The 17757-nt window shown below is 45.2% G+C and overlaps 1 long non-coding RNA gene across 1 annotated transcript in view; it reads left to right on the top strand.

Moving 5' to 3' along the window:
- LOC139441101 (uncharacterized) overlaps nt 1-12187 on the top strand; it is a 28403-nt gene extending 16216 nt beyond the window's left edge. Inside the window, exon 3 of the long non-coding RNA XR_011651512.1 lies at nt 12004-12187. This is a non-coding gene — a long non-coding RNA (uncharacterized lncRNA). The remainder of the gene's footprint in view (nt 1-12003) is intronic.
- The last annotated feature ends 5570 nt before the right edge of the window (nt 12188-17757 follow it).

Raw genomic sequence — 17757 nt, 5'->3', positions numbered from 1 at the left:
TATAACCCTGGCCTTGTTGTGCCAAGGTGCATTTGCTTGACTTGGTTACCATGGAGCTGACGAATGAAAATGCCTCTACTTTCTCCTCTGTCAACAGGAGCTGGGCGCCACGGTGGGGGGTGCGCAGGGACTAGGGGTCTGAAAGTAGGCAGCAGAATAACCAAGTCGTCGCAAGGGCAAGGAAGAGACTTGACCGTGGCCTCCAGAGCTGCCAGCCCTCCTGCTCTCTGTGTTACTGCTTATCACTGACTTCTGACTTCATCTCAGTCTCTCCCTTGGTGGGTAGGTTGGCCTGCTTCCCCTGGAGAAAACTTCTTGCACCTTCAGCCCCTGGAGAGAGGTGGACTGAGTTCTCCTTTAATTCCATTCTGCAGGAAGCACTCTCTTGAGGGCCCAGTTTGGGTCAGGGGTAGGGTTGTCAGATAAAACATAGGATGCCCAGATAAATTAGAATTTCAGAGAAACAACTCACCTTTTTTTAGTTATAAGTTTCTCCCCAAATTCTCATGAGATACACTTAAACTAAAAATTTATTAATTGGTTATCTGAAATGCAAATTTAACGGCACGTCTTGTATTTTTATTTGGCAAGTTTGGCAACCCTAACCTGGAGCCCTCTTAGATCAATAGGCCTAGAGCCAGGGAGTAGGGGTTCTGTTCACCCTCACATCAGTTCCCTGCAGCCAGTGGGGTTGAGCAGTCCTCACCGCGGCCCACTTTCCGCTGGTGGGGGTAGGGTGGACACTGTGCCTAGCAGACAACCCAGCGGAGTGCACCACGCCTGCCCGACTCAGACCAGCTCTCCTCCACCTGGGACGGAGCTCTCTCCCATCACTCGGACCTCCTGGTCACAGCTTGACTCTCCAGCTCAGTGGTTCCAGCTCTGTGGTTCACGGTCACTGTTGCTAACTCTCCAGGTCTGTGGTTCACGGTCACTGTTGCTAACTCTCTCGGAGTCTGGCCCCTGCGCTGTGCTACAAGCTCCATGAGCAGCAGGGCCTGGCTCAGTGCATCGTGACATTTCATTATGGGCCTGGCTCGCATTAGGTGCCAGGACATACCTGGGTAGAATTTAGTCAGCCCAAGGTCCTCAGATCTGTTACATCATTTCCTGTCCACGCCTGTCTGCCGTCCAACAATCTCAGAGGAGATCCAGCACTTTCCGCTGGAGGCTGCCCCTCAGCACTTGCCACATGCTCACTGAGGACACGTGTGCTTCTCTTTCCTATTTCACAGCTCCAGACTGTGCAAACATACATTCGCCTTTGGCGCCTTCTGTCCCACCTGCCTGGTCACTGCCAAGTTTCACCTGCAGGCCAGGCTCAGCGCTGGGTGTGCGCAGCGTGACCCTACCAGCAAAGCAAGGGCAGGCTGGGGCACAAGCACTGAGCAGCATGCTGTGTCGGGACCACAGGAAATCAGAATGAGCTCATCCAGGGAAGCTGGACCCAAGACCCCCTGGGTAGCTTCCTCACAGGTGGCTCCAGAAGGGCAAAGGTGTCCAGGCCTCCCACTCCTGCACTCTCCTCCTCGCCCCTCTGCTTGCCCATGTTCATCCCATTTCCCTCTACTTCCTCCCATCTCAAGAGCATTTACTATATGCTGGACACTTAAACATTTTTATAAAAATCACTTTAACAACCTGGCAGTATAGCGATTTGTCCACGCATTTCATTGAAAAATGGAACCGTTGAGGACTTGAGAAACATTAAGGAAACCCAGCCAGAGAGCTTGCACCTGTAAGCATCGTGGCGTTCTGTCACGGAGCCTCTGCGGACAGCGAGTCAGACTGGCCAGCCTGTGCGTGGTGGGGTGGGGAGTGAGTATTCAGGGGAGGTGTCCCGCACGGGATTTTGTCCTCATCGGACTGGGTCAGCCCTGCCCTGCCCATGCACTCCATCACCAACCTGTCTTCCTTCCTCGCCTTTGTTTTTCATTCATTACCCTGTAAGTTAGCTGTCTCCTCCCCACACCTAGGGAGGCATTATTACTTTGCAAACAAAACATGTCCTGCTTGCTGGGCAAGATGGGTTGTCTGGAGAGATTTCCTACAGACTGCTGTGCTCATCGTGGCTCAGGATTCTTGTAAACTGCAGTCACAGAGGGTGGCACTTCCTGCCAGAGAGGAGCCTTGTCCTCTCCATGACCTCTGTCTTATTATCCCTGCCGTCCATCTTGGAGTCCCTCTCTCATTTGCACTGAGGGCCTTGTCCTGCCGCCCGCAGGCCAGGCCAGGCAGGGTGAAAACCGAGTCATTTGGAGGTGGCAAGGGACAAACAGACATTGCAAAGTGGGACATGCCGTGTTCCTGTCTCAGTTCTCACTGGCCATTTGCCGACTCACGTGCTTACACTCCCTCAGCACCACTGAAGGCCAAGGCTTGCAATGTTCCGGAGCTCCAATGAGGTCAATGATGTCAGCAAGTCAATAAACATGGGGAGAGCAGGGGTTCCTTTTCTGCTCCTTTCTAGAAGCTTCCTTGAATGACATGATGCTAATCCCTCAGCTGCAGCTGAGAATGTGTTTCTGGGGCTCCACTTCAGACAATGTCAGCCACACACTCTCTTTCTCAGCTCAAAACTGCATTTGCCTCTGGCCTGGGAGTCTCTGTCTCTCTCTGTCCATCTCTCTCTCTCTCTGGTCATTCTCTTTCCTGGTTTTACAAAGGGAAGGGGATTGGGAATCAAAGCTCACCCTTGATTTTTGAGTAGGGAGAAGCCTTTCACATGAAGAAATAAAAGAACATACATTAATAGCTTAGAAAACAATGGTAATATTTAATTAACCTTTTGAAATGGCTGATCTGCAAATCTGCACGTGTCAGCTCATCTTCAGAACAGAGGGACTGTGTGTGCCGATGCCAAAATCAACATGCCGGGTCCATGCATTTCTTCCATGGGGATTTCACAGGAGGAAAAAGTAAGACCCGCTTCTCCTTCTCAGCCCCCACCCCCCCAAATCAGTTGTTTTACTTTAAAAATTCATGCGATCCAGCTGCCCTCGTCAGGGCTGGTCGTAGCCTGTTGTGCCGCACATCTGAGGACCCCACGTTGAAGCTTGGCTCCCGTCCCTGTCATTGTAGCAGACAGGCCGCGGGCCTCCTGGGGGAGCGGGGGTCAGTTCTGATGACAGCAAGAATCAGCTCGATGCACTTGGAACTCTCCCAACACCGGGCATGTCCACAGGACAAAGGGAATTAGACTCGTCTGCAAGTGTCAACTCTCTGGCTTTTTTAGTGCTTTTTTTTTTTCTTATAAACGCGGTACACCCTCAGTTTGAGAAGGCATGTCATCCAGGGAGCACTGGGGTTGGCTCATTAAAATATTACCTGGTTAAATAAAGTAAATCAATGTTGATGGAATTGTTTAAGGTATTTCTCCTCATGGAGCTGGCCTGTCGTGCTGATCAACTTGTTACTCCCATCACGGCTAAATGGAAACCCCTCCTTTTTGCTGTGCACCCCGTACCTGCTTTAATGAGCAAGTCTTGCAATGTAATCAGAAGCCTGAGTTAATGGGTGTTGACTAGCACATTTCATTTCCTTTTATCAACAGCAGTAGCAGAAAGAATTACGGAGGGTGCTGTTTTGCTCTTTGGGACTTCCAGAATCCAGGAGTGTGGGCCTCGACCAAATAAATATGGAGCAGTTGATTTGTACTTTAAACTGTACAGACACATCAATCAAGCAATAAGATGCATTTCGAAGTGTTAGAAGAATGGCTGTAACTTGTAAAAAAGGCTTTTGTTATTGCTTTTGTGTGTTTTGAATCATCAAAGAAAAAAGCTGGGGGTTTTAAGAAATGTGGCAATTCTGCCAAGCTCTGGGTGGGAGAGATCCATGGTTTAGGGAGGCGTGGTCAAGGTGGGAAGCTACACACCTGATCAAATGAAGCAACTATTTGCTCACTAAACTTCCCTTTTTCTAGATTGGAAGGACATAGCACAGTTGGGTGCAAACAGATTGTATCCCTGTCATTTTAGCAAGATCAAGAGATGTAGGGTTCAGGAAATAGGCCCGAGTGTGTGAGATCTTCCCCACGATGACCGGGAGAGCCTTTCCAGAAGGAAACATAGCTCATCAGCGAGGGCTGTATCTCCAAGGAGCAAGCCTGACCATCAGTGACTCAACTCACACATCAAGGACAAGGACATTGATGACCACAATGACCTAGAAGTGTTACTGTGATCAAGTCTACCAAAGGCAATGGCTGGGCTGAGAGCCAAGGTCTTTCAGTCCCTAAAGGCATAGGAGGTAATAGGAAGTAATTCTTCCTGGAGGCAGAAAAAAAATTCATGATTTGGTCATCAGCTTACACCCAGAGCCCACATACTACACTCCAAACTTATTCTCAACACTTTACAAGCCTTATCTTATTTAATCCATACAACAAACCAATGAAGTATCTAGTATTGTTAGACCCATTTTACAGATGAGGAATCTGAGGCACAGAGAGGTTATGTGACTTGCTCAAGGTCACACAGGATATACTGATTCTGACTAACAACTGGAGACTTGAGTTGAAAGAGAAAGGTATCAGTTATATCCAATGGTTTGTACCTTTTAAATGGGTTTTCTGTTTTATCTTGTCTTTATTATATTTAGTAATTGACCTCAGCTGTTCAGCCTTTCACAGTATATAGTAGAGAAGTGCCAACCTCAGGCTCTTCTGAAACACTCACTCCTTTATCCATTCTGGGAAGCATGGGTCTTTCCTCTGTGAGAGCAGAAACAGAAAAGGTCTTAGATTTTGAGGAGAGCACATCTATTTTGAACACAGGGGCAAAAGTCAGCTGAACTGAGAGGTGAGGGCAGCAGAGAGGGGAGCTCTGCATGTATAACACCCCCTTCCCTGCCCCCTCTCCCTGGAAAGGAGAGCTCAGCTTAAGGAAGGAATTAGAAAAGGAGAAGACTTGCAAGCCAGAGAAGACACTACATTCTTCCCGGGGACGGTTTCCATCTGGACTTCCACCCATGTGGCTCCATGCTCCACCTGACGGAGGGGTGAGAGTGACATCAGAACCCGAGAGCAGTGAAGCATTTTGCTGGGAGGACCTCAGCAACTGAGCTGGGTGAAGCACCTGAGTCTGGCCTGGGCACATTAAACCATCCAGGGCTGATCCAATATATGGCAAGCCAGGCAATTTCTCAATAAGGAAACAGCACAGAGATGTGATACTATGGGGTCCTGAATCCAAAACGTCTCATGTATGAGCTATAACCCAGAGGCTCAATCCAGCTTTCAAGAGGTTTATTTCAGCCAGGAAGTAACCTCTTCTCTAATGTCCCTCTGACATGGAAAACTAGAGGCCACCAAAAGGCAATGTGCATTACAATGTGAATAACACTGCCGTTGATGACTGCTGCTAACGGTAGACACATCCAGCACAGCCAAGGGACTCCTCTGACGTCCCTGTATTCATGCCTGTCTAATTCCCTGAGCTGCTAAACTATCACATTTAGTGATTAGCTCTCTCGGAAAATCTAAGTCGACTCCCAGGAGGTGGGGGAAGAGAACCGCATGTGCAAACGTGAGTGGGGGCTGTAGAGATGTGTGCGTGTGTGCGTGTGCACGTGCGCGCACGCATTTGTGCATGCAAGTGGTGAGGAGCTGAGGGGCTGAGCAGTTTTCCGAGATTCCCCAGAATACGGAAGGCTTGTGGTGCATATGGGAGAACTGACAAGTGTACCAGAAGGTGAGGAAATGGCTGGAAGCAACACTAATGCCACTCCATCTGGAAAGAGGGGGACTGTTTAGTACGTCTGGAAAGCATTATTTCTGCAAATAGCTCAACCTCTATCAACTCTCAGGCAGGGATCCCGATCTGCTGCCAAAATGAGATCTCCCTGATGGCTATGTGGTGGGAGAGGCTGAGCAAATGAACTAATAGCAGAAAGCAGGAAATCTGTGGAGATGGCAGCCGTGAAGGTACCACACAGCAAGCACCTGCCTCTCTCCAAAAAGACAGCCGGGGTTTCACATCACATTAGGCCAGGGCTGTGCATGCGGAGGGTTGAACCTGCTGGGAGTTTGAGCTCGGCAACCATCTCCAACAATTTCTCACAATTTTTGGGCTCAGAAAAACCCCAAATAGAGTTAGCCAAATGGCTTTCCTGCATTGATTTTTATACCCGTGGGTATTTTGAAGGAAATTAAATCCATGTGTTTCTGATTCAGTTGCCATTAGCACATGCAAACGCTGTTTTGTGAGAGTTATGGTTTGCCTTGGGTGCCTTCGCACAGGGCTGCTAAATGCCATAAAACCGTCTTGCCAGACTCGGAGGTGCAAGGAGGCACGTGCGTTCTGCTGCCCGCCATTTCCCTGCCTGTCCAGGGGGCAGCGTGTTCTTGTCATTTGCCTCCTTTCTGAATGTAGCACAACACATTTTCTCAAGCCTGTTAATCATCTATCATTTCCAATTTGAACGAAGCCATATTAGCGTGGATGATGAGAAGTTGCCCTTAACCACGAATAGCTGGATAGGATTCCTATTAAAGCAGCTACCAAGACTGGGTCTGGTCTCCAGGTCTGCGGGCAAAGAAGCCAGCTGAAATGCATCCCCAGAAAGATCTGCCACACTTGGAAACAGGGAAGCCTGTGCTGGCAGCGAGAAATAGTAGGAGACTCTGGTTTGGGAGCAGGAGAGAGGGGGCTCCTCTGGGCCTGCCACTTTTCATCTCTGAACTTCCTCTATAATGACCATTGGGTCAAATGCCATTTGCCTTTCTAGGCCTGACATTCTACGATTAAAAGCTGGCCCCTATTTGTCCTTAGTTATTACATTCATTGCATGATTGCATGTATTAAATCCTCGGTGTGTTCAAGGTTTGGTGATCAATGCTGAGGACACGGTGATGAAGAGCATGTTTCTGCCTTTGCGGGAAGGAGAAAGGGGAGGGGACTAACATGGTGCATTGACTCTGAGTCAGGTCCAGTGCTAGTGCCTTTATTTACCAATCTCACGTCATCAGCACGAGAATATTCTAAAGTAGCCATTATTGCCCCCATTTTGTAGGCGGAGCTGCATTGGGAAGATCGGGTAATTTGCCCAAGGACACAGAGTTTGTAAATGGAGGCTTTGGGATATAGAGTCTCTTAACTTTGATCCCAGAGCTCTTGTTATTTTCCCCTCCTTACTGTTTTTCATTGTTTAATTGATCAGTGTTAAATATGTATAATATATAATATTTTATATCTGGAATAGCAGAGGAGGGAATATCTACCATATTTTGCCGTATATAATGCACACTTTTTTGCCTAAATTTCTGAGGGAAAAATAAGGATGTGCATTATGCATGGATAATACTAATTCTACATCTATATAAATGTTTTTAATTCTTTTATTTATGTTTATGCTTTAAAAGTATAACTCTAGAAAGCAATAATGATATCCATATGCAAAATAATACCCTGGAATATGATAACTGGTGTTGTTTTTAAATATAAATAAATAAATAAATAAATAAATAAATTAAAAAATTAAAATAAAAGATTGTTTTCCTGAAAGTTTGGGCCAAAAACGTGGGGATGCATTATATGCAGCAAATACGGTGATTCTGTTTTGGGGGCATTGGGAGATTGCACCGAGATGGTGATATGAGTTGGGGTTTGAAGGGTGAGGGGGGCTGACTGAGGGGAGTGACAGAAGCGGACCGGGGAACGGCAGAGGAAATGGTGTGTGCAAAGACAGTGAAAAGGAGAGCAGGTGCCTCAGGAACTGAAAATATGTCACCTCATTTCTGTAACGTCGATTAATGTTTAAGCTGCTGAAAATATTCAGGTGAAATTTCTCTTGTGGACACATTTCTGTCTTGATTGTACATTTTCTTCTCAGGAAGATAAGACCTCAGGTCCAGTCTCACTATTCCATCTATTGGACCGCATAGGTCATAGGACATCACCTTTGGGAGCAGATAATAGATCAAGTGGTGTGGTTGGCTTGGGCTTTGGTCAACCTTCACTAACTCTCAGTGGAGAAGGGGGTTCCCTAAAATTTTCTCCACCCACATTATCATTAGAGATGTTTTGTTCTTTACTTGCATTGCAGGAGTTGAAAGCACAGCTGGTGGCAATTTGCTCTAAATTTGGAGGTTGTGGAGCAAACGGGAAATTTCATGCTGCAACCATGGTGGAGGCCAACGAACTTTAGTGACTCACATGGCATGTCCACAACCAGCTTCCCATGAAATTGCCTATAAGTGTGAACAGCCCGGAGAACTGAGGCTGAGCTGCTTGTCTAGAAGACAATTCGGATTTCATAACTAGGTTCACTCCAGCACTTAATAAAACCACAATCTCTTCTGCCTGCACAGGACAGGCTGAGCTCCTCCTGTCCCCCAACCCATAGTCAGTTTGCTTTCTAAAGCAGCATACTAGGCAGTCCGCTAGCAGCTGTTTTATCTCATCACAAGGGTTACAGGAAGTCTCCTGAGTCCTGACACAGGGTGTGCTGTGCTCCTGACTAAACAAACTTGCTTACCTTGGTCTAGAACTTAACTTGTGGCTTGAGTGTCTTTGGTGACATGTCTGTGCTTCTAATAATGTTGAAATTACTTGTTCTGGGACTGGTGTCAGCCAATTGTGAGAATTTAGCACTTCACCCTGGCTTTGGGGACCTACCTTTAGTCCAGAATCTAAATCAATCAACAATCAATCAATCACTTCATCATCATCTGTTAAATAAAAAGGTCGAACTAGATAATCCCTAAAACTTTATCCAGCTCTAAACCATTCCAGTTTCTCTTGTTCTAGCTGTACTGGAATTTAAAAACCACTGTTTACTTTCATTCAAAGACAATCTCACTCTCTCGGAATTATTCCAAAAACATCCTTTTTCTAGTTTTCTCATTTTGCTCCATTAAAACAAATCCCAATTTATTTGGCCTCTTCTCAGAAGGACAGTTTTCCCTAACATGTTATCATCTGTGTGGACCTGAAACCTTCTGGGACCCTCTCCAAGGTCTTCTCATCTCACTCCACTTCTCCTCCCCTTCCAAACAGAACGCCAACATGGGCTGGACCGCACGGGGGTTTGTGTGGCTGGCCGTGGAAGCAGTCAGGTTCTGCATTTCCAAAGCTTGCTTTTGTGAGAGCTCAACCATATTGGGGAGCTTGCAGCCCCCTCTCTTTTCCAGTTGGGGTCTTTTAAAGTCTAAGTCAGTGTTACATGTGTTATAAACATGGTGGCCAACAATGGATGTCCTGGACATATTCCGCTCTTGGCTTGTGCAGAGAAAGGCCAGTCAGGTGCCTCGGAGTCATTGCTGGCAGGAATCACTGCTCCCTCGATTTGGGAATGAAGGACCACAAACGGTGGCTGCCTTCCAAACTGCCAATAAATAAGTAAATATAGAGAGTGTTGACACTGGTCTCCCTGTCAAACGCCAAGCTGCTGCTCTCCTTGTCTTAGGGGGAGACGACAGAGAGAAGGGTTATTGAATAGGCCATTGAGAGGTAGCCTCAGTTCTACTTGGAATCTCTCCTCTTTCTGGAAGCCTTTCAATCAGATTTCTGGCCCTTCTCGGAGAGTGAGACCATTCTGTCAAACATGAGGTTGTGTTAGGTTATTCATAATAATGGAGTGAAATGGGGCTGTTTCTAAGGAGCAACTGTTGTCAACATATTCTTAGGCTACCCTTTGGAATAACTAGTGAGCCCCCGAGAAGCTGAGTGTTTGGCGCAGAGTGGTCAGGGGAGGTGGTGAGACAGGCATACTCCACCTTAAGAATATTCAGCTCTGGGGCTCAATTGCCTCTTGGTCCACAGACTCACACGGTTTTGAACCTCTGCCTCCCGAGTGAGAGGATTCTGTGCGCTGAGTTTGGAGTCAGACAAAATGGTGGCCATGTTCTAAGTAAGAAAGGCATCAAGAAGAAATATCGTGTTGACTTTCACATGCCCAGGGCTTAACATGGTGCCTGTCACAACAGAGGCACTTAATAAATATTTGTGGAAAGAATGAATTAATCTGGAGATGCTTTGCTTCCTCTCTGCTGTGATCTACCATCTCAGGCTCTTCCTGTGTTTTGAATTAGTCCATAGCGCACTTCTAGAATGTCTTAAGCCTAAGATTTGGCTCTTTTGAATGCTTCCCTTCCCACCTATTCATGTCCAGCTTTTTTTTTTTTAGGACCCTTACTACCAGCGTTGGGCCGCGCTCCCATTAAGGCAGTTTAGCCCATGCTGCCCTCACCTTTTCCTGTTCGGAATCCCATGCATCTGCTCCCTTCCATTTCCAAAATATATATATATATATATATATATATATATATATATATATATTTCATTGCTTTTTCGTTCCTTTTACCCTTCTCCTTGAAAAATTTCAAAACCCTCTGATATAGACAACTTACAGACTCTAACTGAGAAACAGAGGAAAGAGAAGGCAAAGGGCTAATGGAGGGGTGAATAGCACAATAACTTCACTTTTCCTAAGATCCAATGGGGTTTTCTTCCTTGATGGCTGGTCTCCTGGGCAGAGCCACTGGCCGTAAAGGGCTGTACTCACTTCAATTTTCCACTATTGCTTTGACAGCTGAAGTGCATGAGAGTTAACCCTTTACATCAAAGTCTCTTTTAGTTTGTTTGGTTACTGCTTCTTTAGTGCGTGGCTTATTACCTACCTGTTAGATATTTATTATCTGCCTGTTAGAAGACATGGTATGCACATACACCCACACATTGGATATTATTTGATTTTGACTAGTTTAGAAATTACTGCATTTCCTTAACATTCTCATGGCATCTGCCCTACCCAAGAGTTCCTATTAATGGTTTTGAGATATGACTTTCAGTAACGAGGGAGATTCTGTTTTCCAAGAAAGGCTCATTTCTTCAGAACTCTAGTTCATTCCAAACCGTTGCAGGTTGTTGGTGTAGCAGGTAGCGTTGGATTTGGGGGTTGGTGTGGTGAAATAGGCAGCTTTTGCCATGTCGTAAGAGCACAGTTACATAAATGGGCCACTTATATGCTGCCACACGTTTTTAAGCATCTAATAAGCTTGTTTGTGTCTATAAAGAGATATAAGCCCACGTGATTGTTGTGTTTTTCCCAGGGTTCTTAATATATTTTACTATTTATATTTTTAATTGTGTGAAAGTACCCGGAGGCTTAGTGGCAAAGGAAGAGAGTTGTAAAAATTGAATAAATAAATAAGTTAAAAATTAAAAAAAAATCTGAGTTAGTGATGTCTGACTTCCTGTATTCATGTTATTGCTACTCTTGTTGCTTTCTGGTTTTTGTTTTGCTTCTTGACTGTTGTTGTTTTCCACCAAAGCTGTCATTTATCGTGAGAACAAGAGCAGCCATGTGTTGATTTTTCTGGATTCTTTTTGGATACTATCCCAGTGCTAATGAAGGCCCTTCCAAAGTGCTAAAGAGCTGGTGCCAAATTCAGTTATGCTGAAAGCAATAAAGCAGAGTGGTACACAGAATGCACATATATGCCCATATATGTACATACACTCGTGGTATTTGAATTCATGTGTGTGTGTGTGTGCATGTCCCTGTGCTTATGCAGACATGCATGCACATTTGGGCAAACATGGAATCTGTGTGCTGGAGCTGCACCCCTCAAGGGAACATGGGGGCTGCATTTGCACAAAAGGACATTTTACATCTGCTTGCAGAAAATTTTCATTGATCAAAGGATGAAGAGAGTTTCTAGGTTTTGCAGCATCCTAATTTGTCAGTTTGGAAGCCATTAGAAATGCACGTTCACCAACTTAAATTTAGATACAAATATACATTTTGCTCTAGATCTTATTTGTTTTACTAAGAGATGAGGGTCTACTTCAAGAAGCACCAGGGAAGTGCTTCGGTTAGGCTTAGGGGCTGTGCTTACGTTAATAAAGGCTTTAGCATTGGTCTTTAAGTATTTCTGATGTAGTTTGTTTCCTTAAAAGGGGGGAAATTTTGTAGCTGGGGCCCTCTCACTAGCCTCAGTAGATTCTCCTTGCCTTTCTCCCAATGTGTAATTATTCTCTCCTCAATTTGTTTACACAGCTTGGAGACGGGGACAAGTTCTCTGGCGACCGTGCAACTGAGTGCAATCACCCTAAAGAGAAGCATTTAGAAGCCATAAAACCTAAATGCCCTGCCATGCATCATTACATCGCACAGTTATTCAAATTTAGTAAATTAAATTAAATAAACTCAAATAACTTGATTTCGGGGCCTTAAAAATTCATCTCTATGGTGCCCAGTAGTCAATTTCCTTTATTATTGTTGTTCATCAAGTAGAATTTATGTTTTTTATGAATCAAGGTCCTTGCCTGCCTCGCCGGCAGAAGCTGCTCTTGGCTCGCTGAGGCTGAGTGGGTGGCTTGGTGCGCCATCTACCGGCTGATACGGGCACTGCCGCCGGGAGACCTCCTGACCGCAGGCTCCGGAGTTCTGGGAGCGGCGCTGAAAGCCAGTGTGGCCACATCGCACACGTCACTCTAAAAATCATGGACAGGACGGTGCTCTCAGCTAGTGTGCTAACTGCTCCCTTGGGCTTTGTCGTCGTGGGTCAGCTTGAAGTCGCGGGGACAACCCGGAGAGATTTGCTTTTGAGGTTGGAGGAGTGTTATACGTTCTGGCAGCAAAGCCAACGGTTGGGTCTCATCCTGTTCTGCTCCCATTCTTCTTTATTAAAGTCCAGATGATATAATCAAACGGCTGTTCACCGGGCATATCTGGGAAGCCATTCCTTCATCACCAAAGGCCAGTCTCTGCTCATGCACAGTTACCCTTTGAAGAGGTCATTTGATGTTCAGAGACAGTGGCTGCTGCCGCCAAAAGGGACCCCAGATAAAGACAATGGTGAATTTTGCCATGGGTTATATTTTAAAAGTATTTTGTTTCCAGGGAAATTTTTCCTTCATAATACTTCGGAAACGGAGTTGAATTCTGGTGTGACCGCAGTGACTGTAAGCCATGCCTCGTTTTAGAGGCTGGTTTAAATTTACATTCAGTTCAGTGAAAGTTCAGCAAATAAACAACCATCAAATGATGACTGTGTGCTTTAGAAGAAAAATCCCTTCAAAGCGGCATTAAAATATTCCTTATTTCAGAAGTTTCTGACACTTTTGTTTAATCGATCTTGCTTCAGTAAAGTTACATAAATGAGCTGTATACATGCTTTGACACTTGGTAAGACTACAATAATCCAAGGGTCCCAACTAGGCACCGGCCAAGTCCCTTTCCTCCTCCAGGCCCCAAGTGGAGGGCTCAGAGTGGGGAATTCTGTGTCTAACGGTGCTTTGTAGTTTTGTCAGCCGTCTCCTCTCCTGTCAAATGGTTCAACATAGCAACAGATGGTGTTTTAGACATTTGCTGAGTCTGGGTTGGTCTATTTTGTGCTTTCTCAGGAAGAGGATGGCATAAATCCACTCTGCTATTAGTACGTTCAAATAAGATGCTAGGACCACCTCTTAAGAATTCATCTTACTTCACTAAGCCCCATGGTTTGAAGTGTTAATGTGTTTTTTCTCATCCTCAAAAGGAACTCTCCCCCCTCCCTTTAGAAGGAAGCCACTCTTTCTGCCTTATAGCACCATTCCCCATCTTTTCTAAGCATTTTCTTCAGATGTTTGTGCAGAAAAAAAGTGTAAGGGAAAAGTTGCCAGATCGGGAACAAAGGCACATAATTAATAGTTCTCTTGCACATGTTAGGTTACAAATCCCTGGAGATTTTTTAAGACCATTTTATCTTCCAAGGAAGAGTCAAAACTAAGTATCATCTTTCACTTGATTCAAGAAAAGCAGGCTGAATTGTGCTAGACAGTCTTGTTACTGAGTTCAAACTTAATGCAGAGAATCCCATTCTTAAAGGACCACCTGAGAGCTTCCTCCTTGCTCTTCAGCAGTGTGAGGAAAAACCAAAGACTCTTTCCAGGTTGTGAGCATTCAAGATGGAATCAGCTTTCCTTCACCTGTTAATTGAAGGCAAGCTCTTCTAAATACCCTGAGCTTGCAGCTCCTGTGGTGTTAGTATTATTATGATTAGGGTCACTTTCATCATAGATGCATCATTGTGGGAATGGGTCCTGCGTTTGACCCGTTCTTGCCCAGGTCAGGGGCACCAGCCAGCCCCGGAGCTGGGTGTCATGTCCTCTAGTTATCTACCTGTGTCCTGGTCTGTCCCTCTTACTGCTCTGTCTAGCTGCAAATCTAATAATTTGTTTGGTGAATTACTTTTCCCTACTGAATTTAAAGGAATTTGTAACAAAGCACAGGTGTGAGCTAACTCCCCCAAACTCAGTCCTTAATCTGCTTGTCTTACTCTTTTATGGAGAAAACCACAGAAACAAAGTAACTAAAAGGTAGTGCTGACACAAAAATACTTAATGGGGGTTTTCTGACTGAATCTTTCCCTCAAATACAGTTTTGAAGTCCTAACCCCCAGGGCCTCAGAATTTGGCCTTGCTTGGGGATGGGGGTCTTTACTGAGGTAATTAAGTTAAATGAGGTCATCAGAGTGGGCCCTGATCTAATCGGACTGGCGTCCTTGTAACAAGAGGCCCTTAGGACCCAGACACGCAGCGAGGGAAGACCCTGTGAGGACGCAGGGAGAAGATGGCCATCCACACGCCAAGGAGGGAGGCCTTCTGTCAGAAGGAGCCAACTTCGTGGACACCTTGATCACAGACTTCCGGTCTGCAGAACTGTGAGACAGTAAATTCTGCTGTGTCAGCTGCCCCTTTCCTGCTACCTTGTTACAGCAGAACTAGCAAACTCATACAGAAGGTGGGAAAAGTAATTCAGCTATCTGTATGTTTGGTATTCCAAAATGACTTGCATTATTTTGAAGAGCCCAAGGCTCATCTTTCTTGGCTGGGAAATGGGTGTGCTTCTTGAGTGGGAGGGGTGCTTTATAGTGCTCTAAATGGGGCACCTGCAAGTCTCTAGCCTGGCCCCTCCTAAGTTCATTGCTGAATCCCGGGTAGACCATGGCGCAGCACTGAAGTCTGTGGAGCAATTTCGCTATGGTCAAATGGTGGTTAACAATGGCTGCGTCTGCCTTCTAATTAGCTCAAGTATCTGGCCACCTTTGTGCGGACAAACTACAGGCTTCAAAAAACGTAGTGCTTCGTGCATCTCTTCTGCCACCGCTTCACGTGATTTTTGAGCAGTGAAACTCTGTGGCCCTGCAAACTTAATCTCCAGGACTGAGGTACAGGCCTGTGCCATCCAGGCGGAAGACAGCTCAGTGAGAGCTTGTTGCCCACGCGCTGGGGTGTGAGCCTCATGAGTAAATGCTCTTTAAGTACTCACCTGGGAATAGGACCCAAGTTTTGCCTCCCTAAGATGTGCCTTTTAGGATATTGATTTTTAAGCTGGTTATTAAGAAGCAAAAGACTCAGAAAGAATCTTTGACCCTCTCCCTTTCCTGCCTCAGGTAATTCATATGAAAAGGCCTGCTTGAGGGTGGAAATCTCAGCACATTCACCTGAAGGACGTCCACCTTAGCCCAATTTGAACTAAGTGTGGTACATAGGGAGGACCCAAGCAGGCGCCTGCTGGCTAGACTCCATCCTGTGTCCCAGCGGTTCGGGGTACCCGAGCGGGAATTTGTGTGCCTCACGTCAGCTCCTGCTCAGCTGCCTGTGAATGGCCCGTTTCCCTTTCTAAACCCCACACCCCTGCACCTTCTCCTTCTTAGCTCCAGAATGGCATATAAGCCTCAACTGCCCGATGGGTTTCGGGTCCATTCTCTGTGACACCCCTGGCATGTACATCGGAATGAACTTCGGACACTTTCTCCTGTTAGTCTGTCTCTGGTAATGTGATTAGTAGTCCGGCTAGAAGAATTTAGAAGGTGGGAGGCAAATATATATTTTTCAGCCCCCACACCCGATTGATCTCTCAGCCAGGCAGCTGTTTTCCCAGGGAGCACTTGGGCAGATGCTGGATTCCTTGCTGGATGCCACGGGCGCTGAGTTTACCCCACATGGTGTTTGTAGTGGCCTCCCAGAAGCCGAACTCACTGGGCAGCTGGGCACCAGAAAAAGTGCAGCCACTGCTCTGTTATGTGCGATGGATTTGAGGAAACAAATGCAAGTTTCAGGTGACTTGGGTTTTTCTTTCCATGTCAATGAATCAACATTTCAAAGCCAGGTCAAATCCTGAGAATTCAATCTCACTGAAAAAGACGGGAGAGCATTTTCATTTTTTTCTTTAATGTATCTTACTATGTAACATTGGCTTACTGAAGAAGTCCTGAGATTTTGTGTGTGTGTGTGTGTCGAAAAAACTAAAAATGGATCTCAAAAGGGATGGGAAGGCTGTGGAGAAGTGGGGCAAAGAAGCACTTTTTACGTAGACTTTTACTGAAGCTCAGTAGCATTTTTTAAAAGTCAGGTATTGTTACTAGTGTCCCTTTAAGAACCCGTGAGGTTACTAATGGATGCAGGTCATGGTGACAGCGTTAAATAAGCCTTCCGTAATAAACAAATCGCGCCGGGCTTCTCTAAGATTACCATCATCTCCTGCCTGTTCCGGTGGGGCAGAGAGCGTGTGAAGGAAATGAGCATGCTAGATCATTTACATCACACTGTCATCCCCGAGAGTGTGACAAGCCTTGTCTCAAGGAGACTCGCGCTGCCTTCCGGATGAAAGCAACAGAAATGCGCTTAGTGTGGGTCCTGTACTTTACAATACACTATCCTCTGCCCCGTGTTAGGTCATGTTTCACGCACACACACACTCAGACCATTGAACAAAAACCAATTCGGTAGACATTAAGCATTGGCTCTTGAGATTTGGTAATTAAATACAAAAATTGGAGTGAAATTAATAAAATGAATGAAATGAGTTCACTCAAAATTATGTATGTATGTCAGCTTTGCTTTGGGTCCATAACTCACGCCCCCACATAAATTAAGTTCATAGTTTGCCCCTTGGAGAGATAACTCTTTTGCTGTTGAGAGCTTTAAGTTCAAATTTAGAAACTGTCAGCAATGCAATGATTTACCATTTTGTGTTTTTTTTTTCTGAATATCTCTCTAGCTTGGTGTGTTTTGTCTCTCCCTAGTCCCATGTGCCACAGAGAACTGATGTGCTGTGTGTTTACAATATCAAGGGTCTGTTTGGAACATGACAAATATCTGCACTGTTTTTCATTTTTCACTTGGCATCAGGATATTTAAGGTGATACACTAAAAACACTCCTATGAGGTCCCATGACAAAATATCATTTTGCTCAGGGTAATCTGATTCTAATGTTCACATTTAAAAATATGATTTTGTTTATGAATGAATCGACCACTCTGCGATAAGGTGTGTTAAGCAATCAAGAGAATATTTTCATGGTTTAATAGAAAAGAGCCTGATGTTTTTCCTGTCTGGATGGCCCTTGAGATGAATGTGGTATAAAAATATGATACATTTCACTGCTACCGAAGCAGCTCAGAAATCTTTACGTGTAATGATGGGCTAACAGCTGCAAACACAAGGTGACATCTTTCACGATAAGGACACTGAAGTATTGATTAGACAAATCTATTTGGCCAAGCAGCAGTGATATATATAGATAGGGGAGAAGGTGTAGAGAGAAACCGCGCACGCACATGTTCGAAAATACCTTGCACAGTTCATAAATAATAATAATTGTAATAAACACCCTGCCAGTGGCTTAAGGATCCGAGTAATGTGAATTGATTGTTAATATTCTACTTTAAAGATAGATTAATTAATGCTGAGTCATTCAGTAATTCTTATGAAGGTATTGTACACATACATTGAAATTCATACCAAATGAATTCATTACGAGTG

Source organism: Desmodus rotundus, chromosome 8, assembly GCF_022682495.2.
Source record: "Desmodus rotundus isolate HL8 chromosome 8, HLdesRot8A.1, whole genome shotgun sequence".
NCBI classification, from domain to species: domain Eukaryota; kingdom Metazoa; phylum Chordata; class Mammalia; order Chiroptera; family Phyllostomidae; genus Desmodus; species Desmodus rotundus.
The sequence above is the reverse complement of the archived record's forward strand: the minus strand, read 5'-3'. Positions and strand labels throughout refer to the sequence as shown.